We start from the raw sequence: 26321 nt of genomic DNA, 5'->3' as shown, positions 1-26321 counted from the left end.
CCACTGCAGGGAAAGAGGCCATGTGGTGCTTTCACATCCCCACAGGTTGTAATAGTCCTGTATAAATACCATGCTAGTGGCCCTGATGCCCCTACGTCATGAGTTTGGGCCTGGAAAACCTTAACTATTAGGCCCTTTGCCCAGGTTCCATCATAAGGCCTCATCGTGAGACTGTCTGCAGAAAACAGTGCTCTTATACTCCCTTCATTCACTTGAGTGCTCACATCTTCTCCTTTTAGACATACTGCTACCCCATCATTCAGGCTCTCCTTACTCTTTTATCCTCTCCAATCTGTGTTACAACCTGCCTTAAGATTCCCCCTTCTGGAGAATGACCCCCAGTAATTCTGAGTGTGTCTTCGGGCATCTGAGGTCCAGCTCACCTTGCCAACCTCACTCCAGGCCCTCCTTGCCGTCTTCTTGCCCTACTAGCCACTTGCCATTTCCAAGCATGCAGATCGTCATACTTATGTCTTGAACATACTTTTTCCTATGCCTGAAACACCTTTCCCTGCCTCTCCACAATTTTTCCTCATCCCTTAAAACCCAGCGCAAATGTCCCACCTCTGTGAATGCTTTCCAGAAGCCCTGGAAGAAGCCGTACTCCTTCCTCTGTGCACCCGCTCGTATGTATCTCTGTATAGTGTTCAGCAGATTCTCCTGTGTGTGCCCGTATTTCCCACTAAGCCGAGAGCTCCGGATATCAGGGTCTATGTTATATTTATCTTTACATCCTCATAAGTTAACACAAACACCCGGCACTTGGTAGGTACTCAGTGATGATTACTTAAGGACTGAATGGACAGTTGGGGGAGAGTTGAAATGGAATAAAGACCACCTAGAATCACTAGACCTGGAAAGGAAGGTGCCCTGAGATAGGTAGGAATGGCTACAGGATGGAGAAATTTCTATTTTTATTGGAGTAAACAGACGTCAGTGAGAGAGGCAAGGGTAGTAATATGTCCGATATGGTAGCCACGAGCCCTGTGTGACTACTGAGCACTTGAAATATGGCTAATTGTGGATCAAGATGTGCTGTGAGTATGCGCACATCCGATTTTGAAGACTGAGTATGAAAAATATAAAATATATATACATTTATTACTTGTTGAAGTGGCAGTACTTTGGATATGTTGAGTTTAAAGATACTGATCGCAATTTCATCTGTTTCCTTTTCCTTTTTTAATGTGCTTAATAGAAAATTTAAAATCACATGTGTAATTTGCATTGCATGTCTATTGGTCTAGAAGAATTGTTCTAGAAAGTGCTCGGAAATGATTTGACCAGCTGTGTGAGAGGATCACAGACCTGTGATTAGTTACTGTGGAGCTACGTCAATCGTTTAAACTTTTCTCTGCCCCAGCACACCTAGGGATATGATACATTCCAGTCTGTAACCGGCTCACTGCAGAAGTGATTGCTAACCAGGAGCCAGTCATATCAGAATCCCTCAGGGTGGCCAGAAGGGAGGCAGGAACGGTTTTTACAGCTTCTGAGTAATTTAATGCACTGCAAAGCCCAGCATAACCTCCAGGGATGTGCTGAATATGCTGCCCACATTACAGTGGTGTTAAGCTGTCCTCATCCACTAAGTTCCATCTACAAGTGAAAAGCCTTAAGCCCCCTTCACTCACTAAGCTGCATTTTGTCATGGCATCAGAAATGGGAGCTTGAGAACTATACGCCCATGTGACCCGACCATAGTGCCGCTTGCCGTGGGCTTCTTAGCATAACCTGCTGTGATTTTTGCGTCCCCTCAAGTGCCTCTCGCAAAGTAATAGCACAGGCAGAAATTTTCACCAGTGTAAGAATTGGGGCATGGAAATCAGAAGAGAGAACTGTCTTAGCCTTGCCCCTCATGGATTGTAAGGTCTTGAGCGAGTCCCTTCACTTTTCTTCCACTTAGTTTCCCATATATTAATTGCTGGACTTACTGAGACCCTTTGCTGCTGTCACAAATTCAGAGACACTTTCTGGCTGCCTGCTGCTCCTTCCCCGCTCCTGAGAGTCCACTCCAGGCCTTCCTGTTGGCCTTCCCTGCCAGCCTGGGGACTCTTGCTCTAACCCTGAATGTAATGAGGGACATTGTCAGGCCCTGCCATTGACAAAGAGCCACATTCACTGTTGGTTCCCAAAAACAGGGTGCCCCCTACTGTGTGTACCTGTGGGTGGCAAGGTGCCGCCGCCTCCTCCTTATGCGTGGGCAATACCGGGGGCCTTTTCTGCCCGGTTTTTATATCCATTTCACACCACTGTGTGGCAGAATTAGGAAAAAGGGGAGTTATCTTTGGGGTCCTGCACCTCCAGAGGATGGTGATACAAGCCCAGTTCCTTTTCTGGGCAGTTAGTTTGTGAGGGAAAAATTAAATCCAGCTATAAGAAAATATGTATTTATAGGACAGCCAAGTCTGCATGTTATATTCACAGAATATGTTTTATGACCATAAAACATATTCTAGAGGCTGTTGTGGAATAAAATCAGAAAGCAGCCAATCTAGGGTATCAATGAAGGATTGACAATTGAGTCTGTGTTATTACAGAAACAGTTCTTTGGTTTCTAACTCCAGCACTTCCCAGATGATGTGTACTTACTTATGGGAGAAGAGAGTAATATTCCACCTCCACCTTCCCCAAAGCCACTTCGTCACTTCCTCATCTGTGAGGTGAAGACTGAATTAAGTGACCTCTAAGGTCCCTTCTAGCTTCAGCATTCTATGGGTTTCTGTATACACAGGACCTCAAGGAAGCAAGCTGCTTCCTCACTTCCTCCTTTTTCACCCTGCTGGAAAAGGTGCACGTGTTAATAAGCAGTGCTGTAGCCAAAGACATGTCTGTAAATAGATGAATACACGTGATAATGTTAGAAACATTATAAGCACTAGAGTAATGTGAATATTATATGATTTTGCTGTTACTATATCCTGCCCACCTTTCTGATCCCCATTCTAAAACATCACTGCATCATTCCAGTTTTTCACCTGCACTGTCTCCTTTAGCGGGTCTTGTTGGCAGTGGTGGACCAATGTCTCCTCCTGTCATGAATTAGAGGAATCGATGTAAGACTTTTCCCAGGGAAGCCCTCCCTTCCAAGTAGGACCAGATCCCTCAAAATCTGGCCTCTTGGGTTTTAACATCTATACCATCTCCCTCTTATTCTAAGAGTAGAGGGCACCCGCAGAGGCCCTTCCTATTTGTGGAGTTAGGGTTTTTTCATGGCCACATACTCTTGGTAGGTTGTGGCTTGGGTACTAATAGTAAAAATATTTCCAAAAAAGACTAGTGTACACACACGCACACATACACAAACACACCCCAGAAATCATAGGATCTCCCGTAGACCAGGAGATTCTACAATAAAGCATAAAGATGTCTCGAAGAACCATAGATCCTACCCATTGGAATGGCTACAGGCAGAAAGGAAGGAATGGAGGAAGGAAAATAACAACTATTGATGAAGATGTGGAGAAAGTGGAACCCTTGTGCATTGCTAGTGGGAATGTAAAATGGTATAGCTGCTATGGAAACAGTAAAACAATTCCTCAAAAAATTAAAAACAGGACTACCGTATGATCCAACAATTCCATACCTGGATATATACCCCCAAAGAACTGAAACCAGGGACTTGAACAGCGCTCTTCACAATAGCCAAAAGGTGGAAGCCACCCAAATGTCCATTGACAGAGGAATGGATAAACAAAATGTGTGACATACATACAATGGAACATTATTATTCAGCCTTAAAAAGAAAGGAAATTATAACATATGCTGCAACATGGTTAAAACTTGAGGACAGTATGGTAAATGAAATAAGCCAGTCACAAAAAGACAAATACTGTATGATTCCACTTACAGGAGGTACGGAGAATAGGCAAATTCAGAGACAAAAAGTAGCACGGTGGTTTCTGGGGATTAGGTGGAGAGGGGAATGGGAGTTGCTGCTTTTTAGTGGGTATAGAGTTTCAGTTTTACAAGATGAAAAGAGTTCTGGAGACAGATGGTGGTGATAGTAGCACAACAATGTGAATGCACTTAATGCCACTGAACTATGGTGGTTAAGATGGTAAATTTCATGTTATGTATATTTTACCACAATTTTAAATATTAACAGTAAAATGTAAAATCCAAAAAAGCATAGAAACTCCATGAAGACAGGATGTGTACCCTTTTCATTTACTGCCACATTCCCAGAGCATAGCACAAGGCCTACCATCATACGAAGTTCTCAATAAATATTTGTTAATGATGAACAGATCAACAGGTTAAAGTCTCTGTTTTATTGTCTCTTAGACTTGAACCTAAAAGTGCCTCCAGATGGCAATTCACACTCTCCTCTTAAACCCTGAGCTCCCGTCCTACCTTTTGTGCCTAAAAAAAATAAATAACACTCACAAGCTACTTTTTATTTTAATTAACATTATCACATACAGATATTTGAAACGATTTATTCAGCATATAAATGCCCACCCTCACCCTTCCCCTAATTGAAAATATCAGATGCTGTGGCATTTTCCCTGCCCTCTTCATTCCTTTCCCCGAGACCTTCTTGATGGACACATACACATTGACAAAGCCCCTGCCCCAGTCTCAGCTCAGCCTGACTTCCCCTCTGAGTTGAGGGCGCTGCTGCTTCTTCCTGTTCTGTTCTTTGTGCTCTGTTCCCATCCCTGCCTTCCTGGAAGGCTCCCTTTCATTGTTGCATTGGTCACGGGCTCTCTCAGTGCCCCCAAATCTGGCTCTACTTTTATCTCCCCCGCCCCCGGCCCCCATGGCCAGTGTCACACATGTGGGCTGTAATTGCTTTCCTGTGTGCCTTGAGGAAACTTTTTATTCATCTTCGGAGGCTTTGTTCTCAGGTGACCTTGCATGGACATGTTCTCACAAAGTATCTTTTTCTTCCCTCCTTCCTTTCTAAGATCCTAAGATTTATTCTCCCCCTGTGGATGCTCCCCCGCCCCCGCATTTCTTTAAAGTGTTTCTTTCTAGCAGGCTGACCTGACTCAGTGTCTTTCTTCAGCAGTACAGAGTGGGCTGTGGAGGAAACCTGGGCGGGAGCCTGAGGGAAGGGGACGGTACCCTTTAAGCTGATGTAATGGGAAAGCCTGAAAACATCCAACGCGGCGGGGAGCAGCTGTGATCCCAGATTAGGCTCCGAGGTCCTACAGGTGTGAATTCTGCTCACCCTGGTTCTGAGGCACTCCAGCTCCAAGCTCCTGGTTCTAGTCAGCCTACCTCAAACCAGGAGGAGAAATGATTTCAAAGGCATTAGTTTGCCTTAGAGAAAATACATATACTCATCCTACAGGCCCCAGGCTTGACCTGGGCTGTTCTGAGGTAAAGATGCTACCACCTCCACCTGTGAGCGCAACTCACCTTGGAAGTCAGACGTGGCATTCTGTGAATCGTCAGAATTCTCACGTCTGTCCAATTGTGTAACGTGTACATAGATACCCTACACACGTGCACACATAGAAGGCACTTAGACTCTGCTGGCAGAAGCTTGATTAGAGATGAAGGGCCCTGACAGATGTTAGCATTTTCCACACCAAAGGCCAAGTCTTCAAAGTGATTCTGTACAGCATTGTTACTATTTCATTGAAAGGGCCTCTTCTCTTTAAAGGTTATAATGGGATGTTATTTCTGCTCGTGATTACAGGGTGAAAGAACAGTCTTCTCTCCCTCCCCTCTCTCACGCATGCATTTTCTGTGCTGAAATTGCCAGATCCATACTCGAGATCCAAGAGTCGTCCAGGTTTGCATGCTTGGCGCTGCTCCATGTTTCCTCTTAAGAGCAAATTCAAATCCATTCCCTGACATTAGGTTGTCATTTCTGAGATGATTCATTCAGGAGATACTGCCTACCCACGACGTGCTGGGTACAGTTGTACGTACTGGAAATCATGTAGGCTTTAGGTTTTGTTGGAAGAGAACCCAGACACAGCCCCTCACTTCCCTGCTTGATGGCTGTCAGTGGTTGCCAACTGCCTACAGCCACAGGCAGACTCCTTAGCCTGCCTCTTACAACCTCTGTCTTTCCGCCGAAGCAACCCCTCAGCACCATTGCAATGCCCTCCGCCATCTTCCTTTGCTTCCCTGACCCTTCTCGGGGGCCCAGGTCACATCCCTACTGCTCCATGAAGCCCTGCCTGATCCCTCCAAACTAGAGTCCCTTGAGTTTCTCCGGAGCATCCTGAGACACTGAACTCTTGCTTCTTCATACTGTAGTTATTTATATTCATGGAGGGCAAGGTTTCATCAGTATAGCTCTCTCGATGCCTTATGTATAGGAGATTTAGACATACTGAAAGAATGAGTGCTAATAAACTAGTCATTTAAATTCGTTATCATCCACTCATTTAATTAGAATAACTCTACGGTGGTTTCTGGGGATTAGGTGGAGAGGGGAATGGGAGTTGCTGCTTTTTAGTGGGTATAGAGTTTCAGTTTTACAAGATGAAAAGAGTTCTGGAGACAGATGGTGGTGATAGTAGCACAACAATGTGAATGCACTTAATGCCACTGAACTATGGTGGTTAAGATGGTAAATTTCATGTTATGTATATTTTACCACAATTTTAAATATTAACAGTAAAATGTAAAATCCAAAAAAGCATAGAAACTCCATGAAGACAGGATGTGTACCCTTTTCATTTACTGCCACATTCCCAGAGCATAGCACAAGGCCTACCATCATACGAAGTTCTCAATAAATATTTGTTAATGATGAACAGATCAACAGGTTAAAGTCTCTGTTTTATTGTCTCTTAGACTTGAACCTAAAAGTGCCTCCAGATGGCAATTCACACTCTCCTCTTAAACCCTGAGCTCCCGTCCTACCTTTTGTGCCTAAAAAAAATAAATAACACTCACAAGCTACTTTTTATTTTAATTAACATTATCACATACAGATATTTGAAACGATTTATTCAGCATATAAATGCCCACCCTCACCCTTCCCCTAATTGAAAATATCAGATGCTGTGGCATTTTCCCTGCCCTCTTCATTCCTTTCCCCGAGACCTTCTTGATGGACACATACACATTGACAAAGCCCCTGCCCCAGTCTCAGCTCAGCCTGACTTCCCCTCTGAGTTGAGGGCGCTGCTGCTTCTTCCTGTTCTGTTCTTTGTGCTCTGTTCCCATCCCTGCCTTCCTGGAAGGCTCCCTTTCATTGTTGCATTGGTCACGGGCTCTCTCAGTGCCCCCAAATCTGGCTCTACTTTTATCTCCCCCGCCCCCGGCCCCCATGGCCAGTGTCACACATGTGGGCTGTAATTGCTTTCCTGTGTGCCTTGAGGAAACTTTTTATTCATCTTCGGAGGCTTTGTTCTCAGGTGACCTTGCATGGACATGTTCTCACAAAGTATCTTTTTCTTCCCTCCTTCCTTTCTAAGATCCTAAGATTTATTCTCCCCCTGTGGATGCTCCCCCGCCCCCGCATTTCTTTAAAGTGTTTCTTTCTAGCAGGCTGACCTGACTCAGTGTCTTTCTTCAGCAGTACAGAGTGGGCTGTGGAGGAAACCTGGGCGGGAGCCTGAGGGAAGGGGACGGTACCCTTTAAGCTGATGTAATGGGAAAGCCTGAAAACATCCAACGCGGCGGGGAGCAGCTGTGATCCCAGATTAGGCTCCGAGGTCCTACAGGTGTGAATTCTGCTCACCCTGGTTCTGAGGCACTCCAGCTCCAAGCTCCTGGTTCTAGTCAGCCTACCTCAAACCAGGAGGAGAAATGATTTCAAAGGCATTAGTTTGCCTTAGAGAAAATACATATACTCATCCTACAGGCCCCAGGCTTGACCTGGGCTGTTCTGAGGTAAAGATGCTACCACCTCCACCTGTGAGCGCAACTCACCTTGGAAGTCAGACGTGGCATTCTGTGAATCGTCAGAATTCTCACGTCTGTCCAATTGTGTAACGTGTACATAGATACCCTACACACGTGCACACATAGAAGGCACTTAGACTCTGCTGGCAGAAGCTTGATTAGAGATGAAGGGCCCTGACAGATGTTAGCATTTTCCACACCAAAGGCCAAGTCTTCAAAGTGATTCTGTACAGCATTGTTACTATTTCATTGAAAGGGCCTCTTCTCTTTAAAGGTTATAATGGGATGTTATTTCTGCTCGTGATTACAGGGTGAAAGAACAGTCTTCTCTCCCTCCCCTCTCTCACGCATGCATTTTCTGTGCTGAAATTGCCAGATCCATACTCGAGATCCAAGAGTCGTCCAGGTTTGCATGCTTGGCGCTGCTCCATGTTTCCTCTTAAGAGCAAATTCAAATCCATTCCCTGACATTAGGTTGTCATTTCTGAGATGATTCATTCAGGAGATACTGCCTACCCACGACGTGCTGGGTACAGTTGTACGTACTGGAAATCATGTAGGCTTTAGGTTTTGTTGGAAGAGAACCCAGACACAGCCCCTCACTTCCCTGCTTGATGGCTGTCAGTGGTTGCCAACTGCCTACAGCCACAGGCAGACTCCTTAGCCTGCCTCTTACAACCTCTGTCTTTCCGCCGAAGCAACCCCTCAGCACCATTGCAATGCCCTCCGCCATCTTCCTTTGCTTCCCTGACCCTTCTCGGGGGCCCAGGTCACATCCCTACTGCTCCATGAAGCCCTGCCTGATCCCTCCAAACTAGAGTCCCTTGAGTTTCTCCGGAGCATCCTGAGACACTGAACTCTTGCTTCTTCATACTGTAGTTATTTATATTCATGGAGGGCAAGGTTTCATCAGTATAGCTCTCTCGATGCCTTATGTATAGGAGATTTAGACATACTGAAAGAATGAGTGCTAATAAACTAGTCATTTAAATTCGTTATCATCCACTCATTTAATTAGAATAACTCTAGCAAGGGCTTCCCTGGTGGCTCAGTGGTTGAGAGTCCGCCTGCCGATGCAGGGGACACGGGTTTGTGCCCCGGTCCGGGAGGATCCTGCATACCGCGGAGCGGCTGGGCCCGTGAGCCATGGCTGCTGAGCCTGCGCATCTGGAGCCTGTGCTCTGCAACGGGAGAGGCCACAGCAGTGAGAGGCCTGCGTACCGAAAAAAAAAAAAAAAAAAAAAAAGAACAATAACCTTATACATTATTTTCAAAGCATGTTCATTTCTTTCTGGGCATATTTGAGAAGTCGCAACACAGGACAACTTTCTGTCTTTCAGCCTGAAATGAGATGTTGAGCAGAATTTTAGAAGTTAGATGGGATACATGAGGCCCACCAGCCGTCAGTGAGATTGCCCGTCATTCCAGCCGCTAGAAGGCACGTTGGCAGTCAGTTCATCCACCCGCTTTACAATCCAGATGGAGAACCTGAGGCACCAGGCCACAAACAACTAAGAGATAACAGACCTGGAACTCGGGGCTCTCCAGGTCCAGGCCTCACATATAAGATGATCTACTGACTTCAGGGGTCTCTTTGCTTTCTGTTCTATACTGGTTTTGATGGAAAAGTATAATCATCTCACTGAAATAACAGCATGTTGATGGAGGATTATACATTTAAACGAGGCTGGGAAAACAGATCTCCTTGTGGCACTAACCTTTGCTATTTCACATGTAACCTGACGCCGTGGATGATGGCAGCTTCTCTTTGTAAAGCTAGTTATGGAAACCCGGTTGGTGCCTTGTACTAATTACTTTTGAGGATGGTAGTGGGATGAGGGAGCAGGGTGTGGGGATAGGGTAGTGTAGCCTAATGGAACATACAGAGTTCCGGGGTGTCAGAAAGACCTGAATTTGAATTCCAGCTTTGACTTATTTCCTGTGAGCCAGTGGATAAGTTCTTTGAGTTATCTGTTTCATCACCTATAAATTGGAGACAGTTATAGCTATCACCTGTAAATATGTCCAAACAATAACTAACAGCCTATATATCCTGGCTGCTGGATTGGAGGTGCAGTGTCTGCACTTTTTATGTTATGTATTTCTGCAGTTTTATTTTTTAGTAATGAGCACGCATTACTTCCATAATCGGGAATAAAGCCATAAAGATTTATTTCTAAAAACTAGCGTAGAGGGTTCTTATGAGATTGTAATATCTAGAAGGTTGCTGGGTTCTTAGTGAGTGGAGGTAGGGGCCATACCAGAGTTCTTGGTCCCTATGCCCACCTGTCCTGGGTCAGAGAAGCTAGCATGTGACAGCATTTGTCCTCAGCTATTAGCCCTGACACCCTGACTGCCTGAGTTCCATTCTTTCTCTCTGTCAAATATAGGAGCTCATTTTACAGCTTGTCACAAAGTTAGCAGAATTTTGTATCTTCTCTAGCTGCCAATATTTTTCTGTAGCAGCTCGTCAAATTTTCCTTGGTCTGGGTTGGTACATACCCTCAATCCCAGAGCCTAAACACAGATAACTTTTCTCCTTTTTAATTTTCAAAGGCTTTTATTCTGCCTCCTTCACTTTGGGGAGTACTAAATGGGTTTGGAAATGTGGCCTTTTTGATGCCGAAGGCAGTCCCACAAGCTTCGTTTCCCATCCGCCCCACTTCACACAGTGCATCTCAAGTAACATACATCAAACCTTCGCTGTTAACACTTGGTGCTGGCGTACTGGCTTTCGTCCTGAGAAAATAAATAAACCAAACCAAACCCACAGCACTCTGAAAACACTAATTAATCCTCACCACAGGCCTAGACTACACAGAAATGGCAAATCCCACTGCCCCAATTTTATGCTTGGAGAAATCAGGGTAAGCATCTTTTTTAAGGCTTCTCAGGGCCAGATAACAGAAACTGATTTGAAGGGCTTGGGCTGGGCCTACCTCTGGGAGGAGGGCATCTGGCCACGTGGTTACTCGCCCAAAACCCCATTTACACATCAGCTGTTATTTCTTCCCCCAGGGTTACGATGATGCCAAATCCTCTCATTTCCAACTGACCGCTTATTTATTTGGTTACTTTTCTTTAATTCTGGTAGAGCTTAGAAATTTTAGCAATGGCTTCCAAGAGTAGCCTGACAATTCTAGCTTATTAGAAGGTCTATGCTGATTTTGATACTCAACACAGAAATAGACTACCATCCAAATAGTCCCTTTCAGGTCCAGCCCCTGTGCCCACTCCACCCTCCACACTGGAGCCTTCTTTGTACCCAGGTCTCTTCAAGATTTGGGCATGTCCAGACTGTCTCCTTTCTCTCCCAGTCTAGACCAGACATCTTCCTACCTCAATTCCCCAGTCTTACAGCCTGTAAGGTAAAGATATATACCGTTCTTGAAATTGTCAACGGTAAAATTCTGGAAAAACATAAAACCTCACTAAATTTTATGGGACAAATCCAGTGGAATTGAAGTGTATTAAGTCCACTTTCTAAATGTTGACTAATCTGGTCAGATTTTTTATGGGCTTTAGGGTGCTTATGTATAAGGCTGAAGTTAAACTTTTTAAAACATTTCTGAGAAGTATGTTACAGAAAGCTGAGGACATGGTCTGCCTTAAGTAACCCATAATGTAACATGTTAGTTATCAGGCATTTATAGAATAAAATCTGCTATCACTGGCAGCAAATACCTAGAGAATAAATACATGGTCCATGCTCTGAAGAGCCTTTTGAATCAGAGGAAAAATATATATGCGCATGAAACGGTATTAACACAATTATAAAATAAAGTAGCAACAAATGATAAGCGATAATACATCAAACACATAGGCATAAGGAGAAATGAAGAAATAATGAGAGGCATTTGGGGTGATTAAGGTAGACTTCCTCAGAATGTATAGTTTTAAATTTATTATTTCAACAACTTTGGTTTTATCTTTCTTGATTTGAATGTGAATGAAAGAAAATAATAGTTAACATTGTATTAATTTTCTATCAGTGCTGGACCAAATCACCATAAACTGAACGACTGAAACCAAAAGAAATTTATCTAGGTTAAAATATGGATCTCAGGGGTGTCCCTGGTGGTGCAGTGGTTGAGAGTCCGCCTGCCGATGCAGGGGACACGGGTTCGTGCCCCGGTCCGGGAAGATCCCACATACTGCGGAGCAACTAGGCCCATGAGCCATGGCTGCTGAGCCTGCGCGTCCGGAGCCTGTGCTCCGCAACGGGAGAGGCCACAACAGGGAGAGGCCCCCGTCCCAAAAAAAAAAAAAAAAAAAAAAAAAAAAAATTTTATATATATATATATATATATATATATATGGATCTCACTGGACAGAAATCCAGGGTGTCAGCAGGGCAGCATTCCTTTCCGGAGGCTCTAAGGGACAGTCCATTTCCTTGTCTTTTCCAGCCTCAAGAGGCTGCCTGCCTTGCTGGGCACGTGGCCTCCTCCTTCCATCATCTTCAAAACCAGCAGTGAAGAGTTGAGCCCTTCTCAGAGCACATCACTCCAGCCTTGCTTCCGTCAGCACATCTCCTCCTCTGACCTCTTCCATCCATCTCTTCCACTTAAGAACTCTTGTGCTTACATTAGTCCCAGCTGGATAATCCAGGATACTCTCCCTATTTTAAGGTCACCTGATTAGCAACCTTAACTCCATCTGCAGTATGAATTCCCCTTTGCCATCTAACCTCACATACTCACAGGTTCAGGTCACTTGCTTACAGGTGATACCTTTGGGGGACCATTATTTTGTCTACCACAGATAACTACTCTGTTGCACTAGACTTGATGAAAAATACAAAGAGTGCTTATAATCAAGTTGAAGAGAAGAACAAAAACATACAAAAAGTTAAAAGAGAATCAAATACAGTTGAAGTCAACCGTGGTAGAGATGTTACCAGTTCTGCTTGATTAACTGCCAGATCATTGCCCTAGAGTCTGATAGAGAGCTGCTGTGCAAGGCTAGTTTGTGAAAGGAAGGGAGCCTCGCTCTGAACATGGTTGTAAGATTTCCTGAGGTGGAGATCAATCCCAGGACGAAGAAGTGTGTCAGTAAAAGGGTGTGTGAGTAAAATTGTTCTGGGGGCAAAGGGAAGGCAGGAAAGAAGAGATGCAAAAGATAAATAAGGATAGGGTGTTAGACAAAGGAGATTAGCCTTGATCCTGTTTGCAGTGGGAAGCTCCCTGTTTGTTTTTTACACAAATAATACATGGGAGGGTATTTGTTTAGATATTTTGAAAAATATAGAAACGCTCAGGGATAAATGTAAAAATCACTCTAATTCCACTATGCTGCCACCCCAAAGTAAACATTGTTAATATTAATGTTTGGTGTGCTTTTCTCTTCTCTCTCTCTCTCTCCCCTCCACACCCTCACTCACAGACTGACATACACATACGCACACATTCTTACAGAATGCAGATCATCTGATATATTATTTCATTACCTAATTTTTTTTCCTTTTTTAATATTATCATTTTATTTTTTTAAACATCTTTATTGGAGTATAATTGCTTTACAATGGTGTGTTAGTTTCTGCTTTATAACAAAGTGAATCAGCTATACATATATACATATATCTCTTCCCTCTTGCATCTCCCTCCCACCCTCTCTATCCCACCCCTCTAGGCGGTCACAAAGCACCCAGCTGATCTCCCTGTGCTATGTGGCTGTTTCCCACTAGCTATCGGTTTTACATTTAGTAGTGTATATATGTCCATACCACTCTCTCACTTTCTCCCAGGTTACCCTTCCCCCTCCCCACATCCTCAAGTCCATTCTCTACTAGGTCTGCGTCTTTATTCCCATCCTGCCCCTAGGTTCTTCATGACCGTTTTTTTTTATATTCCATATGTATGTGTTAGCATACTGTATTTGTTCTTCTCTGAGTTACTTCGCTCTGTATGACAGATTCTAGGTCCAATCACCTCACTACAAATAACTCAATTTCGTTTCCTTTTATGGCTGACTAGTATTCCATTGTATATACGTGCCACATCTTCTTCATTCATCTGTCAATGGACATTTAGGTTGCTTCCATGTCCTGGCTGTTGTAAATAGACCTGCAATGAACATTGTGGGACGTGACTCTTTTTATTTATTTATTTATTTATTTTTGCGCTACGTGGGCCTCTCACTGTTGTGGCCTCTCCCATTGCAGAGCACAGGCTCCGGACGCACAGGCCCAGTGGCCATGGCTCACGGGCCCAGCCACTCCACAGCATGTGGGATCTTCCCAGACCGGGGCACGAACCCATGTCCCCTGCATCGGCAGGTGGACTCTCAACCACTGCGCCACCAGGGAAGCCCCATGACTCTTTTTGAATTATGGTTTTTCTCAGGGTATATGCCCAGTAGTGGGATTGCTGGGTCGTATGGTAGTTCTATTTTTAGCTTTTTAAGGAAGCTCCATACTGCTCTCCATAGTGGCTGTATCAATTTATGTTCCCACCAACAGTGCAAGAGGGTTCCCTTTTCTCAACACCCTCTCCAGCATTTAGTGTTTGTAGATTTTTTGATGATGGCCATTCTGACTTGTGTGAGGTGATACCTCATTGTAGTTTTGATTTGCATTTCTCTCATGATTAGTGATGTTGAGCATTCTTTCATGTGTTTGTTGGCAATCTGTATATCTTCTTTGGAGAAATGTCTATTTAGGTCTTCTGCCCATTTTTGGATTGGGTTGTTTGTTTTTTTGCTATTGACCTGCATGAGCTGCTGATAAATTTTGGAGATGAATCCTTTGTCAGTTGCTTCATTTGCAAATATTTTCTCCCATTCTGAGGGTTGTCTCATCATCTTGTTTATGGTTTCCTTTGCTGTGCAAAAGCTTTGAAGTTTCATTAGGGCCCATTTGTTTATTTTTGTTTTTATTTCCATTACTGTAGGAGGTGGATCAAAAACGATCGTGCTGTAATTTATGTCAAAGACTGTTCTTCCTATGTTTTCCTCTAAGAATTTTATAGTGTCCAGTCTTACATTTAGGTCTCTAATCCATTTTGAATTTATTTTTGTGTATGGTGTTAAGGAGTGTTCTAATTTCATTCTTTTACATGTACCTGACTAGTTTTCCCAGCACCACTTATTGAAGAGGCTGTCTTTTCTTCACTGTATATCCTTGCCTCCTTTGTCATAGATTAGTTGACCATATGTGCATGGGTTTATCGCTGGGTTTTCTATTCTGTTCCATTGATCTATATTTCTGTTTTTGTGCCAGTACCATATTGTCTTGATAACTGTAGCTTTGTAGTATAGTCTGAAGTCAGGGAGTCTGATTCCTCCAGCTCCATTTTTTTCCCTCAAGACTGCTATGCCTATTCGGGGTCTTTTGTATCTCCATACACATGTTAAGTTTTTGTTCTAGTTCTGTAAAAAATGCCATTGGTAATTTGATAGGGATTGCACTGAATCTCTAGATTGCTTTGGGTACTTTAGTCATTTTCACAATATTGATTCTTCCACTGTAGTTTTGATTTGCATTTCTCTAATGATTAATGATGTTGAGCATTCTTTCATGTGTTTGTTGGCAATCTGTATATCTTCTTTGGAGAAATGTCTATTTAGGTCTTCTGCCCATTTTTGGATTGGGTTGTTTGGTTTTTTGTTATTGAGCTGCATGAGCTGCTTATAAATTTTGGAGATTAATCCTTTGTCAGTTGCTTCATTTGCAAATATTTTCTCCCATTCTGAGGGTTGTCTTTTCATCTTGTTTATGGTTTCCTTTGCTGTGCAAAAGCTTTGAAGTTTCATTAGGTCCCATTTGTTTATTTTTGTTTTTATTTCCATTTCTCTAGGAGGTGGGTCAAAAAGGATCTTGCTGTGATTTATGTCATAGAGTGTTCTGCCTATGTTTTCCTCTAAGAGTTTGATAGTGTCTGGCCTTACATTTAGGTCTTTAATCCATTTTGAGCTTATTTTTGTGTATGGTGTTAGGGAGTGTTCTAATCTCATAATTTTTCATTTACCTGTCCAGTTTTCCCAGCACCACTTATTGAAGAGGCTGTCCTTTCTCCACTGTATATTCCTGCCTCCTTTATCAAAGATAAGGTGACCATATGTGCATGGGTTTATCTCTGGGCTTTCTATCCTGTTCCATTGATCTATATTTCTGTTTTTGTGCCAGTACCGTATTGTCTCGATAACTGTAGCTTTGTAATATAGTCTGAAGTCAGGGAGTCTGATTCGTCCAGCTCCATTTTTTTCCCTCAAGACTGCTATGGCTATTTGGGGTCTTTTGTGTCTCCATACAAATGTTAAGTTTTTTTTTCTAGTTCTGTAAAAAAATGCCATTGGTAATTTGATAGGGATTGCATTGAATCTGTAGATTGCTTTGTGTAGTTTAGTCATTTTCACAACATTGATTTTTCCAATCCAAGAACCTGGTATATCTCTCCATCTCTTTGTATCACCTTGAATTTCTTTCATCAGTGTCTTATAGTTTTCTGCATACAGGTCTTTTGTCTCCCTAGGTAGGTTTATTCCTAGGTATATTATTCTTTTTCTTGCAGTGGTAAATGGGAGTGTTTCCTTAATTTCTCTTTCAGATTTTTCATCTTTTGTGTATAGGAATGCAAGAGATTTCTGTGCATTTATTTTGTATCCTGCAACTTTACCAAATTCATTGATTAGCTCTAGTAGTTTTCTGGTGGCATCTTTAGGATTCTCTATGTATAGTATCATGTCATCTGCAAACAGTGACAGTTTTACTTCTTCTTTTCCAATTTGTATTACTTTTATTTCGTTTTCTTCTCTGATTGCCGTGGCTAGGACTTCCAAAACTGTGTGGAATAATAGCGGTGAGAGTGGACGTCCTTGTCTTGTTCCTCATCTTCGAGGAAATGCTTTCACTTTTTCACCATTGAGAATGATGTTTGCTGTGGATTTGTCACATATGGCCTTTATGATGTTGAGGTGCGTTCCCTCTATGCCCACTTTCTGGAGGGTTTTTATCATAAATGGGTGTTGAATTTTGTCAAAAGCTTTTTCTGGATCTATTGAGATGATCATATGGTTTTTCTTCTTCAGCGTGTTAACATGGTGCATCACAATGATTGATTTGCGAATACTGAAGAATCCTTGCATCCCTGGGATAAATCCCACTTGATCAGTGTGTATGATCCTTTTAATGTGTTGTTGGATTCTGTTTGCTAGTATGTTGTTGAGAATTTTTGCATTTTTATTCATCAGTGATATTGGTCTGTAATTTTCTTTTTTTGTAGTATCTTTGTCTGGTTTTGGTATCAGGGTGATGATTGCCTCATAGAATGAGTTTGGGAGTGTTCCTTCCTCTGCAATTTTTTGGAAGACTTTGAGAAGGATGGGTGTTAGCTCTTCTCTAAATGTTGGATAGAATTCACCTGTGAAGCCATCTGATCCTGGACTTTTGTTTGCTGGAAGATTTTTAATCAGTTTCAATTTCATTACTTGCGATTTGTCTGTTCATATTTTCTATTTCTTTCTGGTTCGGTCTTGGAAGGTATACCTTTCTAAGAATTTGTCCATTTCTTCCAGGTTGTCCTTTTTATTGGCATAGAGTTGCTTGTAATAGTCTCTTAGGATGGTTTGTATTTCTGCGGTGTCTGTTGTAACTTCTCCTTTTTCATTTCTAATTTTATTGATTTGAGTACTCTCCCTCTTTTTCTTGATGAGTCTGGCTAAAGGCTTATCAATTTTGTTTATTCTCAAAGAACCAGCTTTTACTTTTATTGATCTTTGCTATTGTTTTCTTTGTTTCTCTTTCATTTATTTCTGCTCCAATCTTTATGATTTCTTTCCTTCTGCTAACTTTGGGTTTTGTTTGTTCTTCTTTTTCTAGTTCCTTTAGGTGTAAGGTTAGATCGTTTATTTGAGATTTTTCTTGTTTCTTGAGGTAGGATTGTATTGCTATAAACTTCCCTCTTAGAACTGCTTTTGCCACATCCCATAGGTTTTGGATCATCGTGTTTTCATTGTAATTTGTCTTTAGCTATTTTTTGATTTCCTCTTTGATTTCTTCAATGATCTCTTGGTTGTTTAGTAACGTATTGTTTAACCTCCATGTGTCTATGTTTTTAACATTGTTTTCCCTGTAATTGATTTCTAATGTCATAACATTGTGGTCAGAAAAGATGCTTGATATGATTTCAATTTTCTTAAATTATCTGTGGTTTGATTTGTGACCCAAGATGTGATCTATCCTGGAGGATGTTCTGTGTGCACTTGAGAAGAAAGTGTAATCTGCTGTTTTTGGATGGAATGTCCTATAAATATTAAGTAAATCTAGCTGGTCTATTGTGTCATTTAAAGCTTGTGTTTCCTTATTAATTTTCTGTTTGGATGATCTGCCCATTGGTGTAAGTGAGGTGTTAAAGTCCCCCACTATTACTGTGTTACTGTTGATTTCCTCTTTTATAGCTGTTAGCCGTTGCCTTATGTATTGAGGTCCTCCTATGTTGGGTGCATATATATTTATAATTGTTATATCTTCTTTCTGGATTGATCCCTTGATCACTGTGTAGTGTCCTTCCTTGTCTCTTGTAACATTCTTTATTTTAAAGTCTATTTTATCTGATATGAGTATTGCTAGTCCAGCTTTCTTTTGATATCCATTTGTATGGAATATCGTTTTCCATCTCCTCACTTTCAGTCTGTATGTATCTCTAAGTCTGAAGTGGGTCTCTTGTAGACAGCATATATATGGGTCTTGTTTTTGTATCCATTCAGCAAGCCTGTGTCTTTTGGTTGGAGCGTTTAATCCATTCACGTTTAAGGTAATTATCAATATGTATGTTCCTATGACCATTTTCTTAATTGTTATGGGTTTGTTTTTGTAGGTCCTTTTCTTCTTTTGTGTTTCCCACTGAGAGAAGTTCCTTTAGCATTTGTTGTAGAGCTGGTTTGGTGGTGCTGAATTGTCTTAGCTTTTGCTTGTCTGATTTGATTTCTTCATCAAATCTGAATGAGATCCTTGCCGGGTAGAGTAATCTTGGTTGTAGTTTCTTCCCTTTCATCACTTTAAATATATCATGCCTCTCCCTTCTGGCTTGTAGAGTTTCTGCCGAGAAATCAGCTGTTAACCTTATGAGAGTTCCCTTGTATGTTATTTGTTGTTTTTCCCTTGTTGCTTTCAGTAGTTTTTCTTTTTCTTTAATTTTTGTCAGTTTGATTACTATGTGTCTCGATGTGTTTCTCCTTGGGTTTTTCCTGCCTGGGACTCTCTGAGCCTCCTGGACTTGGGTGGCTATTTCCTTTCCCATGTTAGGGAAGTTTTTGGCTATTATCTCTTCAAATATTTTCTTGGGGCCTTTCTCTCTCTCTTCTCCTTCTGGGACCCCTATAATGCAAATGTCGGTGAGTTTAATGTTTTCCCAGAGGTCTCTTAGGCTGTCTTCATTTCTTTTCATTCTTTTTCTTTAATCTGTCTATGGCAGTGAAATCCACCATTCTGTCTTCCAGGTCACTTATCCGTTCTTCTGCCTCAGTTATTCTGCTATTGATTCCTTCTAGTGTATTTTTCATTTCAGTTATTGTATTGTTCATCTCTGTTTGTTTGTTCTTTAATTCTTCTAGGTGTTTGTTCTTTAATTCTTCTAGGTCTTTGTTAAACATTTCTTGCGTTTTCTCGATCTTTGCCTCCATTCTTTATTCGAGGTCCTGGATCATCTTCACTCTTATTATTCTGAATTCTTTTTCTGGAAGGTTGCCTATCTCCACTTCATTTAGTTGTTTTTCTGGGGTTTTATCTTGTTCCTTCATCTGGTACATAGCGCTCTGCCTTTTCATCTTGTCTGTCTTTCTGTGAATGTGGTTTTTGTTCCACATGCTGCAGGATTGTATTTCTTCTTGCTTTTGCTATCTGCCCTCTGGTGGATGAGGCTATCTAAGAAGCTTGTGCAGTTTCCTGATGGGAAGGATTGGTGGTGGGCAGAGCGGGCTGTTGCTCTGGTGGGCAGAGCTCAGTAAAACTTTAATTGCTTATCTGCTGATTGGTGGGGCTGGGTTCCCTCCTTGTTGGTTGTTTGGCCTGAGACAACCCAACACTGGAGCCTACCCGGCTCTTTGGTGGGGCTAACAGCGGACTCTGGGAGGGCTCACGCCAAGGAGTACTTCCCAGAACTTCTGCTCCCAGTGTCCTTGTCGCTGTGGTGAGCCACAGCCACCCCCCCACCTCTGCAGGAGACCCTCCAACACTAGTAGGTAGGTCTGGTTCAGTGTCCTGTGGGGTCACTGCTCCTTCCCCTGGGTCCCGATGTGCACACTACCTCGTGTGTGCCCTCCAAGAGTGGAGTCTCTGTTTCCCCTAGTCCTGTCGAAGTCCTGCAATCAAATCCCGCTAGCCTTAGTCTGATTATCTAGGAATTCCTCCTCCTGTTGCCAGACCCTCAGGTTTGGAAGCCTGACGTGGGGCTCAGAACCTTCACTCCAATGGGTGGACTTCTGTGGTATAAGTCTTCTCCAATTTGTGAGTCACCCACCCACCAGTTGTGGGATTTGATTTTATTGTGATTGTGCCCCTCCTACCTTCTCACTGTGGCTTCTCCTTTGTCTTTGGACGTGGGGTATCTTTCTGGTGAGTTCCAGTGTCTTCCTGTTAATGATTGTTCAGCAGTTAGTTGTGATTCCAGTGCTCCCGCAAGAGGGAGTAAGCACCCGTCCTTCTACTCCGCCGTCTTGAACCAATCTCCTATGTTTACTCTTTCAGTAACTTTCAAGTATACAATACAGTATTGTTATCTATATTCACCATACTATACTTTAGGTCCCCAGAACTTTTGAATCCTATAATTGGAAGTTTGTACCCTTCGACCACCATTCCCATTTCTCCTACTTGGTTGGAAGCAGCAGTCCTCACCTTATAATTTTCAAGGTTAATTTCTTTTTTTTTTAATTTTATTTAAATTTAATTTATTTTTTGGCTGTGTTGGGTCTTCGTTGCTGCGTGCAGTCTTTCTCTAGTTGAGGCTAGCAGGGGCTACTGTTGGTTGCAGTGTGCAGGTTTCTCATTGCGATGGCTTTTCTTGTTGTGGAGCACAGGCTCGAGGCATGGGGGTTCAGTAGTTGCAGCACACAGGCTCAGTAGTTGTGGCACATGGGCTCAGTAGTTGTGGCGCATGGGCTTAGTTGCTCTGCGGCATGTGGGATCTTCCCGGACCAGGCCTAGAACCCATGCCCCATGCATTGTCAGGTGGATTCTTAACCATTGCACCACCAGGGAAGTCCCAAGCTTAATTTCTTAACATCACCAATGCATTTGAATTTTTTTCTTTTAAAAATAAACTTATATAGCTTGTTTTGCTGTTTTTGGAGGGAGGGTCTATTGAGATTTGTAGTTCACCATACTGCCAGAAATGAACATTGACTATGAGGCATCAGTTAGAGAACTATTTTTTTTATTCAGTTAATATTTTCAGCATCGTGTATTGAATTGTTCATTCTTGTTCACTGTCTTAGTTTTGATTCACAAAAATGTAGAACATGAGGCAAAGACTTGAATGTAGTCAGTTTACTTGGGAAGTGATCCCAGGGTGCAGGAGTGAACAACAAATTTAATTTTATGTAAATTACTTATAGATTTCAATGTTTGCTTCCTTTTACTATAACTAATTTTATCTTGAGATAGAAATTTCATTTTGATTCCTTTTTTGGTTGGTTTAGGTACATCTTTGAATTATCTTCTTTCAATGGAAATTTCGTGGGTGGTTTGCTTTCTGAGGCCTTGAATATTTGAGAATCTTTCTGTTACTTTCATGCATAATGACAACTTTGTTGGGTAAATAATTCCAAGGTCACAATTTTTCCCTTCACAATTCTTTAGACATTGCTTATGGTCTCTGAAGTTTATTATTACAGAAAAGTAACCTCAGTACACCCTGATAGCCTTGCTTTGCAGATATCCAGTTTTTCTCCCTCTGCCTAGATAATTATAGTGTTCTGTCTTTGGTACTGATAGTTAAAAATATTTATATCACCAATGTAGTTTGGATTTAGTTCATCAGCATTTCCTGGTACACAGTGAGCACTGCACAAGTCAGGGTTTGTTTGTTTGTTTGTTTTATACCCCAGGGAGGTTTTTATCTGATCTGTCTTTGGATTTTATCTCTGTTAAATGTACTCTGGTCTTTTGGGCAGTAACACAACTTACATGTGTGTTAGATAAATTTTTCCCTCATATATATGTTTTTTCACTTCTCATTTTTATGTCTTTGCCCTTTTCCCGTATAGTCTGGGGTGAGTTCCACTTTGCTGATTTTATTTTATTTTTTCACAGATCTCATTCTACTTCTCTTTTGTGCTTCCAGTGGCTTTTCAAAATGTAAGATGGCAATTATCTTTCCTCACTGCCTTCCTATAGGCTTCCCAGCTCTTTTTATTAAGAAAAAATTACCAGATTTATTGTTATATCTTTTGCTTCTTCCTTCACAGAGTTAATATTTCACTTGATTGTATGAAGTACACAAAATTAATGCTGACAGCTTCCTCGTTCTCTAAATAGTTTTCAGGTATGCCGTGCCTCTGCCTCCAGTGATACGTTCATCTCCTTCTTTATGTTGTGAAATAGTTTCATACTTCTGTATATTTTAATATGTTCCATGTTGGCATTGTTTTGTTACTGAGTGTAAATTAGCTGGTTTTTGCTAAAAATGGCATAGATGGATTATATTTGGGTTCCATCCCTGTTTGTTGTTGGAATAATCTCAACTATAAAAACAGTTACATGAGATATAGAGAGCTAGTTCAGTGATCTAATAGCCAGTGGCTGAGGAGGAGTGGTCTGGTGCACTGAGCCATCCTACTAAGGGAAAATAATCTGTAGGTGATCTCTTTGTATTTGATGTAGCCATTGATGTGGAGTCAGTTTTATGGTCATTTCTCATCTACCCAGATTCTGTTCCAGGTATGCAGGTTCCTCTCCTTGGGCTACTGTACCCCATATTTGGATGGACCCCCTGCATGCGATCTTCCCATCAAGTGTGCTAGAGATGCTCTTGGGCTTCCTGGCATAGGTGATTTCTAATACTCTTGACCCATAGTAATCAGAGGTTCTCACTTGGAGGCTTCCATTCTGTTCTTCTGACCTGCCCTGATTTCCAAGTTAGAAACGTTTGTTAAAGTCTACTACTGTGTCTCTTACTTATATCCTGGGGCACTGGCCTATTTTCTCAGGAAAGGAGCTGTCAGCCAGCTTCAACTCCTCCCTTGAAAATGTGAGGGGTGTTAGATACCTGTGCTAGTTGCCCCCTTTCCTAAATGTGTCTACATAAGCAGTTTTGAACAGGGTACACACATGATTTAAGTAAGGGGATTGAGAGAAAACACATATAAGAAAATAAGGAAAAGAAACGAATGTTGACAATGCACTGTGTTCTAGGCTCTCTCTAGGCACCCTCCCTCCCCTCCCCCATACCTGCATTTCTTTTCTTTAGAGTGCGTATCACCATCTGGCATAATTATATTTTAAATACTTATTTGTTTATCATCTTCCTCTCCCCATTAAAATATAAATTCCACAAGGGCAGACAGTTTTGTCTTTTGTATTCATAACTGTCCCCAAGTGTCTAGAGCAGTGGCACAACAAAAAGCAGTGGTCAAATACATGTCCTTCTTTATTTAAAAACAAGTGGAAAGGGCTTCCCTGGTGGCGCAGTGGTTGAGAGTCCGCCTGCCGATTCAGGGGACGCGGGTTTGTGCCCTGACCCGGGAACATCCCGCATGCCGCGGAGCGGCTAGGCCCGTGAGCCATGGGCACTGGGCCTGCACGTCCAGAGCCTGTGCTCCGCAATGGAAGAGGCCACAACAGTGAGAGGGCCGCGTACCACACACACACACACAAAAAGAAACAAGTAGAAAAAGGAAAGACTTGGGAAAGATTTAAATATCTGGTAAAAAGAGATTATATAGATATCAGAGTACTTGATTTGTAATAGCTAATGTTTGTTCATAAAGTAAGACAAAAACCTTAGATTGGGCTTAATTGATGGCAAATAAGAGTCTGACATTATTATAATTTATAATGACTTAAACAGGAAGTCACGATTATTTTGACCACTTAGAAAAAATTCGTTTCAGTGCCTTTCTTCACTCCTTCCAGATAATAATTTGGTACTTACCTGACTTTTAGCTCTTTTCTCAAAAGAGAAAATAAGAATAAAAGAGGAAAAAGAAAGAAACTCAGCTCAAGTTTCACCCTCCTTTATAATCATTTGCCTGAGGTGTAAGAATTATTTGTAAGATATATATTTCATTTAAAGAAAGTCGAGGGTTAGATTTTTGTTATTTCTTGGACAAGTTAGAATGTAGTGCCTGATTTCTGTTAATAACTAATGTTTAAAAATTTTAATGTTAGAGACAGAAAAATCTAAACTTCTCTCTTTTTTCTAATTTCAACCATATTTTCAAATTTATGTGAGGTTATTTTTCTTAATCTTTCTACAAGTTATAAAGGGTCACATTTATTCTTCATTGAGCACAATACATTCTTTTAAAATGAAAATATTGACAGTGGAAACCAAACTAGAAAAGAATGGAAAAAAATGTACATAAATCACCAGACACTTGGAAGAGCATGTAAGCAAATCTAAGAACTACATGTTTTTCATATTTTATATTTTCTCTTTAAAAAAATTCACTTTCCAAATTGTTGATGGTTTGGCAGCTCCAAGGATGACATCAGCTCTTCCATTGTGCAGTATCTGCTTTCTTTTAGATAACTTGATGGCACTTCACCAAGTTTTGTGATAAAGTTGAATTAAAAACCAACTGGGTTATAATTCAAAAAGAGTCATGTACCACAATGTTCATTGCAGCTCTATTTACAATAGCCAGGACATGGAAGCAACCTAAGTGTCCATGGACAGATGAATGGATAAAGAAGATGTAGCACATATATGCAATGGAATATTACTCAGCCATAAAAAAAATGAAATTGAGTTATTTGTAGTGAGGTGGATGGACCTAGAGTCTGTCATACAGAGTGAAATAAATCAGAAAAAGAAAAACGAATACCATACGCTAACATATATATGGAATCTAAAAAAAAAAAAGGTTCTGAAGAACCTAGGGGCAGGACAGGAATAAAGACGCAGACATAGAGAATGGACTTGAGGACACAGGGAAGGGGAATGGTAAACTGGGATGAAGTGAGAGAGTGGCATGGACATATATACACTACCAAATGTAAAATAGATAGCTAGTGGGAAGCAGCTGCATGGCACAGGGAGATCAGCTCAGTGCTTTGTGACCACCTAGAGGGGTGGGATAGGGAGGGTGGAAGGGAGGGAGATGCAAGAGGGAGGAGATATGGGGATATATGTATATGTATAGCTGATTTACCCTGTTATAAAGCAGAAACTAACACAGCATTGTAAAGCAATTATACTCCAATAAAGATGTTAAAAAAAAAAAAAACTGGGTTTGAGTTTAAATTCCCCCAACTGCTAAACCAAACATATTCTTGAGCTTAGGCCTGCTTGTGAGCACTCTTGAAAACTTATATTGCAATAAGCTGCTTTATTTCTAGAAGCAGAAGTAAGCAAGTGAGAGAAAAACACACTCCTTAAAGTTTCCGATCGTATCCGTGAAAATGCACTGTATTATCAGTGGAGTACTCCAGCCATTCAGACCAAGCATCCTCTTTTCTCTCATTTAATCTGACCCCAAATCAAAAGGATAATCATCTTGGCATTGTTTTCCCACCTCAGAAAATCACAGATAGTTACCTGAACTCTAGTCTCTCTCAGCAGTCAGGGTTAGCTTCTGACCATCAATGAGGTGGTTATGAAAAGATTAAACTAGAAATTAGGTTGTTAATGGGGAAGAAAAACGGTCTGTGAACTTTCCTGCATTGCCTAAGTAAGAAGTCATCTGTGACCACCAGGTGACAACACTTGCATTCCAAAAGTCTGGTCTGTAACCGGAGTCTAAACCAGTCTTCTGAAACTTGAATGAGTACGTGGGGATCACTCAGTTCAGCTGGGCTGGGCTGGGGCCTGAATTCAGCGTTTTGAACAAGATCTCAGGTGGTGCCAATGCTGCTGCTTCTCTGACCATCCTTTGCATAGCCGGTCCCTAGGCTAGGAAGGACTTTTACCGGATTTGAAGTTCACGATTTACAATTTAAAATATTTGCATGAATATTTGATTTAAGACTAATTAAATATTGTCGTGAGATATGCAGTTAAAGACAGATGTGAGACCTTAAATCTTAGAACCGTTTTATAGGTCTTTATAAATTTCCCCCCAAGTTCCTATTTAGGCTAGTTGGAGAGCAATTTACATTGTTTTTCTCATTATCCAAATGCCAAATTGTTTTCTGATCCTAAAGTAATCTGATGTTTGTTGAAAAAAATTCGGAATATATTCAAGCCAGTGAGGCGTGAAGATTTTAGAACTTATCTCAGAAACTTGGCTCCTTTTCCCCTTTGTTCCTGATGTTCTCATTCTGTCAACATTCAGGAAGAAAACCCAAGCTTCCCCAAAATGGTAGTAAACTGAGCATATACCACCCAGGAAGTGGTTCCCAA

The 26321-nt window shown here is 41.6% G+C and overlaps 1 protein-coding gene across 1 annotated transcript in view; it reads left to right on the top strand.

Annotated features, from left to right (window-relative positions):
• The window catches only part of ARSB (arylsulfatase B), a 182114-nt gene that overhangs the window by 110603 nt on the left and 45190 nt on the right, over positions 1 to 26321 (top strand).

Source organism: Lipotes vexillifer, unplaced genomic scaffold (genome assembly GCF_000442215.2).
Source record: "Lipotes vexillifer unplaced genomic scaffold, Lipotes_vexillifer_v1.1 scaffold83, whole genome shotgun sequence".
NCBI classification, from domain to species: domain Eukaryota; kingdom Metazoa; phylum Chordata; class Mammalia; order Artiodactyla; family Lipotidae; genus Lipotes; species Lipotes vexillifer.
This window is presented reverse-complemented; position numbering and strand designations above follow the sequence as displayed.